Source organism: Ranitomeya variabilis, chromosome 3 (genome assembly GCF_051348905.1).
Source record: "Ranitomeya variabilis isolate aRanVar5 chromosome 3, aRanVar5.hap1, whole genome shotgun sequence".
NCBI classification, from domain to species: Eukaryota; Metazoa; Chordata; class Amphibia; order Anura; family Dendrobatidae; genus Ranitomeya; species Ranitomeya variabilis.
This window is the reverse complement of record NC_135234.1, coordinates 17234592-17250163: the sequence shown is the minus strand read 5'-3', so window position 1 is coordinate 17250163 and position 15572 is coordinate 17234592.

The window sequence follows — 15572 nt, the reverse complement described above, 5'->3', positions numbered from 1 at the left end:
CCCCTGACGAAGGCTGTGCCGAAACGTGCGTCGGGGTGACGTGGACGGTACTGGCAGGTCCACTGACTAATTTCTCGGTGGTTGATGGTTGTATACTGGGTGAGTCTATGAGGTGAACATTCTACATTGAGTAATTACTTTGCATATTATGGCAGTGTTTTGAGCTTGGCCAGCTTATTATACATGCGCTAAGGTCTCTAAATGGGCATATTATCTCAGACCACCGCTGTATCATTTTGGGGATATATAATAATGTTACTCTAGGAGTCTAATGTCTAGACTCTTTATATTGGGATTCTAACATCTACTACTGCCAGACTTTCCATGTCCCGTTTTGCTGTTTAAATTTATCTACATGTTCTGTGGGAGTACCCACTGTTTCACCTGTTTTTACTGTATTTGTATAATAAAATTTATCATATTTTTTCTAATATACTCTGGCCTACTGGTCGTTGTTTTCTCTGTGTTCTCTCTTATATTTATAACAATTGGCCTAATATTGTAGCCCGCTAGATGTAGCATAAGTATGTGTATATATTTTGATATTGACACTACTGGGGTAATGGTTACCTAATAATGCTACTAATGTGCGTGTTGAGATATGTGTTCATATAGTTAGGGAGGGAAGATTAACCCCCAAACCGCTTGTGCTGTAGCGATTTCCACTGTCCAACACCACCTTTTCTTTGCAGGGACAGTGGAGGCTAGATTTCTGTGCATCAGCTCTGTAGCTTATAAGGCTCCCTGATAGCTGCATTGCTGTTTGTACACCGCTGTGCAAACCAACTGCTTTTTTAAAAGCAAAAGTCCTGTTGCTCCTTTTCTGCACAGTTCTCTTGTTTCTTTGTCCACACTTTTGTGTGCAGCAGTCCTTTTTGTTGCTGCCATACTTGTCCTGAGATCATTGTGTGGAGATTGAAATTGTACTACAGTCCTTGTATTTTTTCATATATCAGCCAGCCACTGTCTGCCACTTACATTGTGTTGTGTTATACACTGGGCCTGAGTTGTGCTGCAGTCTCCCCCCCCAAAAAAAGGGAGAATTAAATTCTAAACAAGTTTACATACACCTTCTACCTTGTTTTACAGTACCATATAACGGTTGTTATTTTGGTTAGATTTTCCCCAAAATGAGGAAGTCTGGTGGAAGAGGCTGTGGGCGGTGGTTGCCAGCTGGTACTGGTGGTGGTGGTGGAGCATCTGGTGGTAGTGGGAAAAGCAAAATAGCAGCTAAGGCTGGAGGTGTTGAGCCAGCATCATCGTCTGGCTACACAAGGCCTCAAAAGCTCCCTTATCTGGGAGTAGGAAAACAAGTTTTAAAGCCGGAGCAGCAGGAAAAAGTTTTGGCTTTCCTTGCTGACTCAGCCTCTAGCTCTTTTGCCTCCTCTTCAGAAAGTTCCAAATTTAAAAGCAGCGAGTCGTCAGTGGATGCTCCCGGTCAGGAACAAGATGTTTCCTTGTGTCCTTCTCCCAAACCAAAAGTGAAGGATGCGTCAGGCGACACAACAGGTTACTCCATGGAGCTCTTTACACATACCGTGCCTGGGTTAGAAAGGGAAATAGTTAACAGCCCATTACAAGATGAATCGGACATGGAGTGCACTGATGCACAGCCACAGCTAGATTATTATGCTGTTCCATTGACTCAGATCACTACATTGCCCTCGCAGTGTACTGAGCCAGAATCTGACCCTGATGAGACTATGGTGCCCCGTCCCGAACGCTATAGCACCTTACACGGTGACACAGAGGAAGGTGCACATGACATTGAAGAGGAGGTGATAGATGACCCAGTTGTTGACCCCGATTGGCAGCCATTGGGGAAACATGGTGCCGCTGATAGTAGCTCAGAAGCGGAGGAGGATGATCTGCAGCAGCCATCATTCAACTGGCAGGCCCGTCTCAGGCCAAAAAAGTTTGTCAACCAAAAAAACAGTTTTAGGACAGCGTGGCCATCCTTTGAAAGTAGCACAGCGTGCAATGCCTGAAAAGGTATTCCCTAGTAGGAAGAGTGGAGTGTGGCAATTTTTTAACCAAGATTCAAATGATCAGTGCAAAGTTATCTGTAAAAAATGCTCAAAGACCTTTAGCAGAGGGAAGAATCCCCTAAATTTAAATACAACGTGCATGCGTAGACATTTAACCAACATGCACTTGCAAGCCTGGACTAACTACCAAACCTCCTGTGCCATTGGTGCACCTGCTCAGAATGAAGGTAGTCAGCAACGCTACATTGCTTCCCTCACTGTAAGCCCACCAGTTAGGACACCACCAGCAGCAAATGTGGAGGAATCGTCGCAACTCGCAAGGCCAAAGCAGTCAGGGAATCACAAGGTTCTTGGTAGGAAACACTGTATTAGGTCAACATCAAGAATACCATCACCGACCCTCTCTCAATCGGCCATGTCCACCACCACCACCACCACTAGTTCCACCATATGCACCTCTCCAGTCCAGCTCACCCTACAAGAGACTCTCGTTAGGAAAAGGAAGTACTCATCCTCTCATCCGCGTACACAGGGTTTGAACGCCCACATTGCTAGACTAATCTCGTTAGAGATGATGCCCTACTGGTTGGTTGAAAGCGAAGCTTTCAAAGACCTGATGGCCTACACAGTACCACGCAATGACCTACCCAGTCGACACTTCTTTGCGAGAAAAGCCATCTCAGCCCTCCACCAGCATGTCAAAGACCGCATTGTCCATGCACTGAGGCAATCAGTCAGTAGAAAGGTGCACCTCACAACAGATGCATGGACCAGTAGGCATGGCCAGGGACGTTACGTGTCCATCACGGCACACTGGGTTAATGTGGTGGATGCAGGGTCCACAGGGGACAACCATAGTGGGACAGTTCTGCCTAGCCCACCGTCTAGGAAACAGTTGGCTGTAGGCATTCGCCCCTCCTCCTCCTCAAGTGAGAGCTCGTCCACAGAGTGCAGACGCACGACCACTCCATCCGCAGCTGCCAGTGTTGCACACGAGGTGTCCCATTATCGAACAGCTAGTGGTAAGCGTCAGCAGGCTGTGTTGGAAATGAAGTGTTTGGGTGACAACAGACACATCGCGGAAGTTCTGGCCGAGTACTTGCAGCAAGAAACTCAGTCATGGCTGGGCAGTGAACATCTTGAGGCAGGCAAGGTAGTCAGTGATAACGGAAGGAATTTTATGGCTGCCATAGCCCTTTCAGAACTGAAACACATTTCTTGCCTGGCTCACACCTCAAACCTGGTGGTGCAGTGCTTCCTGAAAAATTATCCAGGGTTACCCGCCCTGCTCCTGAAGGTGCTCGCACATCCGCCGGTCGCCCGTACACTCCAGCCGTATGCTGAATCATCAGCGATCGCTGAAGCTTCCCCAGCACCGCCTAATAATCGACGTTGCAACAAGGTGGAACTCCACACTGCACATGCTTCAGAGACTGTGCGAACAGAGGCGTGCTGTTATGTATTTGTGGGAGGATACACATACACGGGCAGGCAGTTGGATGGCAGACATGGAGTTGTCAGGTGTGCAGTGGTCGAAGCTCCAAGACCTCTGTCAAGTCCTTCAGTGTTTTGAGGAATGCACACGGCTGGTAAGTGCAGACGACGCCATCATAAGCATGAACATCCCACTTATGCATCTGCTGATGCAAAGTTTGACGCACATAAAGGAGCAGGCGTCTGCAGCCGAGGAGGAGGGAAGCCTTGATGACAGTCAGCCATTGTCTGCTCTGGGAAGTCTCCTGGACGAGGTGGCGGACGAAGAGGAGGAGGACGAGGAGGATGATGGGGATGAATATTTATGGGAGGAGGAAGCTTCTCAGGGGGCAATAGAAACTGGTGGCATTGCAAGGTCAGGTACAGGGTTTTTGAGGGAGACAAGTGATGTTGATTTGCCAGAAAGTGCTCCTCAACCCAGCACAAGCAGTGACTTGTTACCTGGAACATTGGCCCACATGGCGGATTATGCCTTGCGTATCCTAAAAAGGGACCCCCGCAGTATTAAAATGATGACCGATGATGATGATTACTGGTTGGCCTGCCTCCTGGGTCCACGATACAAAGAAAAATTACAAAATATCATGCCACATGAGAACCTAGAGCAAATATTGGCTACCAAACAAGCAACTCTTGTAGACCGTTTGGTTCAGGCATTCCCAGCACACAGCGGCAGTGATGGTTCTCACACGAGCTGCGCGTTGGACAGAGGGGTTTTATGACCAGGTTGTGGAGTGATTTTGCAATGACCGCAGACACGACAGGTACTGCAGCATCGATTCAAAGTGACAGGAGACAACATTTGTTCAGTATGGTTACTAACTATTTTTCCTCCCTTATCGATGTTCTCCCTCACACGTCATTCCCCTTTGATTACTGGGCATCTAAAATAGACACCTGGCTTGAATTGGCCGAATATGCATTACAGGAGCTCGCTTGCCCAGCTGCTAGTGTGCTATCAGAAAGAGTCTTCAGTGCTGCTGGCTCAATACTGACCGAAAAAAGGACTTGTCTGGCTACCCAAAATGTGGATGATCTAACCTTCATTAAAATGAACCAATCATGGATTTCAAAATTATTTGGCCCACCTTCCCCTGCTGACACCTAGCTTTCCTGTAAAAATGTCTTGCTTTTGGCCTCCTCTGACTGACTGACCCAATTTCTCCATTTGCAGCTGCTGAATGTCCACCATAGGCCATTTTTTTACCTCCCTAAATGAGCTGACTCCCCCACAGGGCCGTGGTCACCACCTGGCGCAAGCACCCGTGTGAGTGCCGTTTGCCTGGACAGGTGGATGTGCCCACTCTTGGGCGACGGCACTGGCACAGGGTCCCTCATAGTACAATGAAGTGTCTCTGGCGGTGGGGGTGCCCACCCAACGTCAGACACACCGTCGTAATATGAGGGGTCCTGGGCCAGTGCCCAATGCAATGCCACTAGTTTACTCCTGTTACCTATTTTAAACTGCATTTAGCCTACTTACTTTATTGGGCCTACTAACTGCCAGCCTCTCATTACAGTTGTCCTCCGCTGAACAAAGCAATGCCGCCTGTTTAGTCCTGTTACCAATTTTGAACTGCATTTAGCCTACTTTATTATTTGGGCCTATATCTGCGTTTCCTCCTCGTCCTGCCCATTGCCCAGCCACCGCTAGATGAGTCTGCTGGTACATTGACCTAGACCACTACATTCCCCTTGCACTCTACACAGCCAGAATCTGACCCTGCTGAAAGTCAGGTTCCCCTTCCTGCATACTATATCACCTTACACGGGGACAAAGAGGAAGGCGCAGATGAAAGTGCAGGTTCCTTCATCAGGTGGGGGGGCATACTCGTTGGCGACGTCACTGGCACAGGGCCCCTCAGAGTACGCAAAAGTGTCTCTGCCGGTGGGAGGCGCCCCCGCCGTCATACACACCGCCGTACTATGAGGGGCCCTGTGCCAGTGCCAACTAGTGGCCCCCCCCTGCTTGCTCAGGATCACAGCACTTGCAAAGTTGAAATACTTACCTCTCCCTGCTCCACCGCCGTGACGTAGTCCGCGTTTCCTGGGCCCACGAAAATCTTGAGCCAGCCCTACTCCCCCCACAACTTGAGCCAAATGACCCCCAATTTTCAATGCCCAACTATTATTATAAAGTTAATTAAGATTGACAAGCTTCAGTAATAAGAATGGATGTTTTTGGCATTAAAATGGGCACTGTAGGTGTTTTCCTGGCCTCTACTCACTGCCGACTTTGATTCCCCATTGACTTGCATTGGGTTTCGTGTTTCAGTCGGCCCTTGACTTTTTGCAATAATCAGCCGATTTCACCTGACCCGAGTTTTGAGAAAGTCGGGTTTCGCGAAACCCGACTCGATCCTAAAAAAGTAAAAGTCGCTCAACTCTAAATACTACTATATAGTGCTTATAAAACACCGAGATACAGTACTGAAATAACTAATACCACTATAGAGTGCTTATAAAACACCATCATACTGGGCTCAAATAATAACTAATACTGCTATATAGTGCTTATAAAACACCAACATACAGTGCTCAAATAATAGCTAATACTACCATATAGTGCTTTTAAAACACCAACATACAGTGCTCTAATAACTAGTTCTACTATATTGTTCTTATAAAACACCATCATACATACTGTATATTGTAGAACCAGAAACATACTGTATATTGTGTATCAATATTGCCGCCATACTCTGCTAGTATAATACTTCCAAGCAGTGCTTAAATAATCTTACAATATAAAGTTCAATAATATTACAATACAGTAGTCATAAAACACTATCATACACTGCTCAAAAAACAGCACCATAAATAACCAAATAAAACCGCCACACTGTGCTCAAATAATACCATCATGCAGCATGCAAATGACAGCAATGTACAGTGGTCAAATAATATCACCATGCAGGCCTCAAATGATGCAACCATACAGTGCTCAAGTAACACTAACATACCTTGCTCAAATAATACCACTATAGAGTGCTGAAATAATACTGCCATAGAGTGCATAGAAAAAAACATCAAAAAGTGTTCAAATAGCTCCATGTAATGCTGAAATAATCCTACCATACAGTGCCACCGTAATTTCCAACTTGTGAATCCTTCTGGGTAACGAAGGGGCCAGGATTCGGTGGAGGGGTGGGGGGATCCCATTCATTTCTCCATCACATACCTATAGGGTAATTTCATTTCCAGGTCCCGCATCACTTATTATAAATACTGTAACTCTTATCCTGTGACGTCCCGGAGGGGAGGAGGGAGAGGGAGCTGCAGGGAGAACACATCCGATGGGCGCGCGAACACTTCCGTACTTAATGGAATTTTAGATGAGGAATAATCAGCCGGCGGCGTTGCTTTCGGACAAATATGCATTTTTTTTTACACTTTCATTTGCTTTATTTATTCATTCACTTTGGTAATAGGACTCGTTTTTTTTGTGGCATTAGCCGCAATCAGCCGGAGAGAAGCGGCCTCGGAGCTGCTCGTCTCTTCACCTTTTTAATTTCGCTTCTTTTGCTGGTGTAATTATCTGCACATACACGGCCCAACATCTATCAGTGGGAAAAGGCTTTTATCCCAATTGTTTTAATTTTGTCTAAACATCTTTAAAAATCTATACTGTTTTACCCATTTGATTTTTTTTTTACAATTATTATACATTACAAATGTTATTAATATTTGCTTTTATATTTGTATAATATTTTATATCTTTTTTAGTATTACTTATTATTGCATTTGCTATCATTTCGTTAGTAAGTTGCTAACAGATGCTATTGCATGCTTTCTACTTTTTTTTAAATTATATATTTAAAAACACTCTCTGGCTCCGCTGAATCTCTCTGCAAAGTGCTGGAAAATAGATTGTGAAACTTTATGTAATAGACTCAATGTTTGGATTCACTGCCAGAGCCCTTCTGCTCACTGCTGGCACAGAGTATGGTTGGTATAGTACAGATATAATCCGTAAATACAATCAGTGTAGAATAAAGAAGCATATAAAACAGGAAGGTAAAAGTAAGTTTCAAGTATAAAACTCAAACTGTAACAATATAGTATTGAGTGTACAACATGGAATTGACAGCTCTACAATCAGCGGTCAACTAAAGGTGGAAGACGCTCTGGAGAACATAAAGTATAAAGCTTTTCAATAACCAATTAAACATTGCATAATAGACTAATAAACCACCCCTAGCATAGACCACCCATTGTCTGGACAGCCCCTCCACCAGCTATTGTTATATCATTTGCCTAGAGCTTCCCCTGTCATGACCATCACTTTCCTGCACCAAACCTATTATAGACTTTCCCTTGTCTGGACTTCTCTTTTCGTATGAACCTTCCCTCCACTGGACCAAGCTTTGCCTGGACATCATATTGTCTAAAATCCAGAAGGCTATTAGCCTAGACCATGACTTGCTTACATCTACCCATGTTTGGACCAGTCTTGACCTGGTGCATTCCATGTTTAGACCATTAGTTGTCTAAATGTTTTCTTGTGTGTATCTTCCTTTATCTGCTCCTCCTTTCTTTCTGAACCTCCTCTTGCTTATACCTCTCTTTGTCTAGGTCTCCTTTATCTCGGGCATTCCATTTTCTGGACTTCCTTTTATTTAGATCTCACCTTGATTAGACCTCCATTAAATCAGGCATCCATTGGTTTAGATCTCCTATTGTTTAGACCTCCCTTTCTCTGGACCACTCTTTGGCCTTGAGCATGTCATGTCTGGATCACTCATTGTCTGAATGTCCTCCTGTCTGTATCTCTACTTGTCTGAACCTTCCTTTCTCATGTCTCCTCTCATCTGGACCTTCTTTTTTTGGACCATTCCTTGTCTGCACCTTCACTTATCTTAACTACCCTTTGCCTTTACCACTCCTTGTCTAGACCTTTGCTTCTCTTAACCACTCTTTGCCTGGGTCTACCCCTTTCCAGACTGGACTTTCTTTGTATATCCCCTTGTTTAGACCTCCCTTGGTGTGAACCATCTCTTCTCTTGACTTTCTCTTGTCTTCACCTCTCATTGTCTGGACCTTATTTTATCTGAACCACCTTTTTGTCTGGATTTCCCATTTTCTAGATGTAACTTTGGATCTCACTTTGTCTGGATCACCACTTGACTAGACTATACATTGTCTGATTCTCCACTTGTCTGGACCTCCCTTGCTCTTGGCCACCCTTTGTTCGGATTTCCTCTATTCTTGACCTAACTTTGTTTGGATCTGCCATTGTCTTGACTATACCTTGTCTGGATCACCACTTGCCTGTACCATAACTTGTCCAACTCTTTTTTATCTGGCCCTCCCTTTTTGTGAACCTTACCTTGTCTTGTCTTAACCACCATTCGCTGGACCTTCTTTCATCTGAACCACCATTTGTCTGGACTTCCCCATTTCTAGACATTAGGGTTGAGCGAAACAGGTCGTTCATTTTCATAAGTCGCCGACTTTTGGCAAAGTCGGCGTCTCATGAAACCCGACCCGATCCCTGTGTGGGGTCGGCCACGCGGTACGCGATCTAGGCGCGAAAGTCGCGTTTCGTATGACGCTTTTAGCGCCATTTTTGCAGCCAATGAAGGAGCGGTAGAGTGCTGATGTAGGTGTTAGGGGGGCGTACACAAGAACAGGCATTTTTTTTTTCGCGTGCATTACAGCAATGTGCAAAGTGTAAAATGAGCGTTCTGGGAGCGATGTGGAAAATCAGCGGAGAGAGAGAGAGAGAGAGAGAGATTTAGAAAAGAATATTAAAAAAATTTCTTCATTGGGTTTCGTGTTTCGGCCGAAACCAGACTTTTCACGGTGGTCGGCCGATTACACTCGACTCGACTTTTAAGACAGTCGGGTTTCACAAAACCCAACTCGACCCTAAAAAACTAAAGGTTGCTCAACCCTACTAGACATAATTACTTTGTATCTTCCCTTGTGTAGATCACCACTTGCCTGGTCCATAACCGGTCCAACTCTCTACTTGTCTAGACCTTCCTTTGTCTGAATCACCTTTTGTTACATATCTAAAATTCATTCCTATAAAGATGATCTAAAATGTTTTACTTCACCTTACCAATAAAGCAAAATCTTGTGAAATACAGTACAGGATATTTTGGAGACCTCATTCATCTGGAAACCTCATCACCTGCTACATTTCATTAGAAATTCTTATTTACAACATGAGCACAATGTGATTATTGATTTGTTTCCGGTCTGAATAAAATATGTTCCAATTTTATAATGAACTTTCATCTGGTAATTATTATTCTCCGGTGTGAGTTATTGGTACAGAAACATAATAACTGAGATGTTGACTGTACGATCGATAAGTAACTTTTTTGTTTTCTGTTTGGATGCCGCGGTTCGGTTGTGAGGTTGGAGAATTCAGAACAGAAAAGTCTTGATAGTTCTGTGTGTTCTGTTACTATGGAGACCATCAATGTTTAGAATAGTGGGGAAAAAAAGAACAAAATAACTTGTCTGTTTTCTTTGTCATTCGTCTAAATGACATTTACAAGGTAGCAACATACAGTGACCTAGATACGCTCTTGGATTCTTTGTCTCAAATTTCTAATGTCTTATGCAACTTTCCAAATAGTCTAGATTACATTGCACAAAAAGGGTAATTGAGGTCCAAACAAGGGCAAACATTGAAAGCGGAGGGTCCCTGTGCAATATGTGTGTGTGGACCCCACTTTGCAGTATCACACTTACAATTCACACATTGGACATGTGCCATACTATGATTTTATTTGCCTGCTACAGTACTAATCCGATACAATCCTTGCAGTCTCCATGCCTGTGATATCACTAAACCAAAGCTCCTTCCAAGGTTGCTAAATTACAGTTAATCTGGCAAAGCTCTATATATATCAGTCCAGGCATTTATAAAATCAGCTCCTTATCTCAATAAGGCCCCTGTGGAGATACAACTGACACTTGGCCCAACAAAGTCTAAACTAAGAAAATGGAGAGTCCATAAAAAATCAGACCAAGCTCTATTTTATGGTCCAAGGCTTTGCCACCAAGGACAAGAGGTCTTAGGGTATGTGCACACGTCCGGATTTCTTGCAGAAATTTCCTGAAGAAAACCGGAAATTTTCTGCAAGAAATCCGCATTTTTATTTACTTTTTTTTGCGTTTTTTCCGCGGTTTTTTTAGCATTCTGCAAGCGTAATTAGCTTGCAGAATGCTAAAGTTTTCCAAGCGATCTGTAGCATCGCTTGGAAAACTGACTGACAAGTTGGTCACACTTGTCAAACATACTGTTTGACAAGTGTGACCAACTTGTTACTATAGATGCTGCTTATGCAGCATCTATAGTAAAAGATAGAATGTTTAAAAATAATAAAAAAAAATTAAAAAATGGTTATACTCACCCTCTGCAGACAGCCGATCTCCTCAGCGGCGTCCGTTCCTATAGGTGCCAGTGTGGTTCAGGACCTGTGATGACGTCGCGGCTTGTGATTGGTCGTGTGAGTCACATGAGCGGTCACGCGACCAATCACAAGACAGTAACGTCATCACAGGTCCTGAACCACACCATCTAAAGGAACCTAAGAGAAAGCATGCACCGGAGAGGCGGGAACACTTCGGGGGCCATCAGAGGGTGAGTATAGGACTATTTTTTATTTTAATTCTTTTTTTTTTACCAATTATATGGTGCTCCACCCTGGGTACCAACCGCACATGATCTGCTTACTTCCCGCATGGTGGGCACAGCCCCGTGCAGGAAGTAAGCAGATCAATGCACTCCTAGGTGTGCGGAATCCCCGCAATTCCGCATTTTTAATGAACATGTTGCTTTTTTTTCCGCGATGCGATTTTTTCGCGGAAAAAATTGCAACATTTGCACAAAAAATGCGGAATACCCTGTAAATAATAGGAGGCATATGTAAGCGTTTTTTTCACGTTTTTATCAAGTTTTTATAGCGAAAAAACGCGAAAAAAACACGAAAAATCCTGAACGTGTGCACATGGCCTAAGTGTTTGCCTTTATCACCCTTCGCCCGCTTTCCATGACTTTCACGCTTTAACTTTTCCTCCATTCCATACAGTCTCAATCCATGCTACTAAAACCGCTAATTGCATAAACATCAACCAACAGAGTATCAAAAATCATGTTTTTCTCTTTCCAAGTTGATCATCTTGTGTCAGTCTTTTCAGGATGTGTTAAGTCAAAAGAGAAGTTAAGGAAAGATTACATGCAGGATCAACCGGGATTGGGTACACTGTAGCCAAGGTCCTCATATTAGATACATTGCACGCCTGCAGGCTCTTGGGTATAACCTAATGAGTGCCATTGACCCACCTTTTTAGGAAGTGATAGTCAACTTAGCCATTAAGGTGTTCCTTTTATTTTAAGTGTTTAGTTTAGTTTTCTTCATTTATTGAGTCTATTCAATACTCCAAAACATTACTGGCCGTCAGGTTGGAATTGACAGTAGGGTTAAATCCACAGAATCAACGTCCATTTCAATACTTTGTAGATTTATGTAACATTAATTTAAGTGTATGTTCAAAACACACCAAAGAAAATAGGCATGCCTTCTCAGACCCTTAGTAATGCAGTTTATTAGTTTTTTTTTCTGGAGTGTTCCTTTAACTATCGGATATCCTAAAAGTGGCAATATTTTCCTTTGTTCTTTAGGCTTTCTCATTGATGAGTTCCCAATATCTAAGTGCAAATAAAATGTTTAAAACTTTCAATGAAACAATTTCCTCTACGCAACCTCCTTGGCCTTCAGACAATACAGATGATGTGTCGTGAATGAGAGGCCAAACACCTGCTCCGATTTCCTCTCTGGCCCATCCTCTGTAGGTTTTCTGAACAAGTTAACAAACAGTGAATACAAGAGATGATTTTTATGGAGACGTGCGCTGCTCTACTAGGTTTGTTTGGCCAGCTCTACATAAACGTATGTCATTTCCCAAGATCTTGTTCTTTCTGTTGACTCGGTAAAAGAGTAGAAGCTGTAAGGAGAATATAGCGAGCAAAGTTTCCTCAACAAGATGACATTTCTTTTTAATCCTTTGACTAATTTCAAGTTATAAAAAAGGTGCAGGAATGTAGGTTCAAAGAAACTGCCCATTGGGTGCTATGAGGTTGGAAGCTCCAGTCACGGCTGGTCCATCCACCTTCTACATGAAAGTGTGACCTCATATAATTGTGATGGACTGGTTCAGTGGTCACCTTACCCTTCATTCCTTCAAGAAATGGGATTAAGAAAAGAAAAATTGACTCAATCTCCAGTAGGAGCTTTAATTTGAGGTTTTTCTTGAGTGTACACCATTGTTAATGATTCACACCTTACATACTAGTCCATCTTGATATTTGATGACCTACCGATAAAGTTTCTATCCCCATCACATGTAACAGAAAACGGCATTTTGACCCCTGAGAAAACATTTCATAGATATATCAGAGAAAAACACAAATCCATCAGATTCAACCATCTTCACATGTAGATATTTGATAGTGGGGAAAGCCAACGAAAAGTCCAATTTAGTCAATGTGGGAAATATTGGTTCGAGGCAAAGAAAATCCTTCCTGGCATCCCAAAATTTTAGGGATAAAAGTATTTTCAGACTAACCTCAACCAGATAAAATGGGGATATTCTCATTTTAAGGAGTGTTGTCATATTTCTTAGGTTATTCCACTATCTAATGTTCAGAAGAAGTCTACTGAGGATCCACTCTATCTTCACGCATAAGGATGCGGGAGATAGTGTCCAGTCTAGTCAACTCTTAGTGTGGCCAAGTATTTAAGAGTCAGTCATGTAATGTTGGGGCAAAGAGTAGGGAATTTGTGGCTTTTTGTTCCAACTGATGGAAGGATGTCCAAAGCAGACATCTCCTATATGAAGTATAGGCTTTACTATGTTGGTTTAATGTCCATTGGGATTGAACAGTGACCCCTTTTATTGGGAAGAACCTACATTAAAGCCTAATAATGTTATGGTTGTGAATTATGATAGTTGAGTTGAGAGAAAGAAGTGCATGAGCCAGGGATGAAGAGCAGTATTCCTGGAGGAGGTGGTGAGGAGCACTTTGCATGATGCTGACCATGAGGCGAAGGGACATGGAGAAATGATGTTCCTCAAGATTCATTGATGGAAGTTTGGAGCGTTGGAGAAGGAGTCTTCGTGCTTTGTATTAAGTGAGACATGGGGGGGTTTGGAGAGAGGAGTTTCGCCATGTTTCATAAGTCAGGTTTGGTTGGAGAAGAAGTCTCCTTGCATGTCAAAGAGAGAGGATCCAGGGGAACTCAAAGAAGTCGCCAGAAGACCGTTGGGTCACCAAAAGAAATATTAAAGAGTCTATTTAATCCTTACATGAGACTGTCTTGGATTTCCCTAAAATTGCAGTCTACTTGTGTGTGTACATTTGTTAAATTGTCTCCACAAAAATTGGAAATTATGGTTATGCTGAAACTTTTCAGAAATAATTCCATTTTTTCCAGTTGAACCCATTGGCGTCTTCTTGTATTTGTTGTGTCACATCTCTGCCGGTGGAAGAACGTAGGGGTTTACCATGCCCCCCTAACGAACAGATCCTTCTATTCCACCTCATCCCTGGTATCAATCTATGTCCTCAGTGGTCTTTATAAGCAGAAAACTCGCGTCCCATTGATATGTAAAAATCCATGGTAATTTCAATATATTTACAAGTCAGAGCAGAGCGTAGTGATTACCAAGCAGCATACGTGAAACGAGCACGAAATACACAGATTGGAAAAAAAAATGTACCTGCAGGTCAAACTGTATTTACGCAATGCAAAATTTCCTTTTCTCCTTGTTCCTTCCGAACAAATATAATTACCCAAATAGACCTCAGCAGCTTTCAGTCATACACAATTAATTGCCTTTCACTTGCTATTTCGGAGCCGTCTGCTCTAAGCTGCGCATTTCAGCCGCGACGGTAAAGGATTTGAATGGCGGAGACTGATGAAAAAATACATTTGTCAAATCCAGATGCAGAGGATTTGTGGGGATTTTTTCCTTGATATTTAAGTGTTGTACTTGTTGCTAAGTTTGTTGGTGCACAACAGGGGATCCGGGGCAGTGTTGGTAGCGCTTTGGAAAGAAAATGCATAAGATTTTTACTAAATATTTACAGCGGAAAAATGAATCTACCTGTCATTTATGTTGTGGGATAAGACTAATATGGGGTCCACTCCATGCCCACCGGGGGCCCCCATCTGCCGGTGCTGGTGTGATTTCCAAGGCAGAACAACGGATGGCATAAATGCACATGTCCGCATGCTGCCCTAGCATCCAAGGGTGCTAATGACCCAGGATTCCTGATGGACCCGTCCCACCTACTCTAACAGGTTCACAATGTTTCTGCTATCCTTTAACAACCCTGTTTGTATTCATATCCCTGTTTTTTGTTTGCTGCCCTGCCCAGAGCTCCGGTACGACCTCTTATGTTGAGCAAAGTTTGCCTATCTTGAAACTATGGAACATGTCTTTCCTTCAAGCACCGTACAAGTCAAATCCATTGCCACCCTAGGTTCCCACTGCCGTCCGATAGGCTTCTTGACTAGTGCACCTTTTACTCTGTGGACTTGAGCCATATATTGTAAAGGCACGGACGATTGACCTCGTGGAGACCAAAACATCCAACACTGCGGAGACACCATCACATGTTTCTTAACGCAGTGATCCAGAACACTGCCCCTAAATATGCAAATGCAAGTAGAGGAGCTGCCGAGACACCATCACGTGTTTCTCAATGCAGGCAGTGAATAGCCAGGCCTTTCCCCGGGAAGGAACAACCAAGGGAAGAGCAGCATCCAATAAAGGAAAACATCCAATAAAGGAAAACCACCTATGCCAAGCATGGTATCCATCCACAGACAGCTGTTTCGGGGTTTTTGCCCCTCATCAGTGTGGAGTAGGAAACTGGCTATCAGGAGCAGTGCCTAGTAGAAAGACTATAAAGGCACGGATGATTGACCTCGTGGAGACCAAAACATCCAACACTGCGGAGACACCATCACGTGTTTCTCAATGCAGTGATCCAGAACACTGCCCCCAAATATGCAAATGCAAGTAGAGGAGCTGCGGAGACACCATCACGTGTTTCTCAAC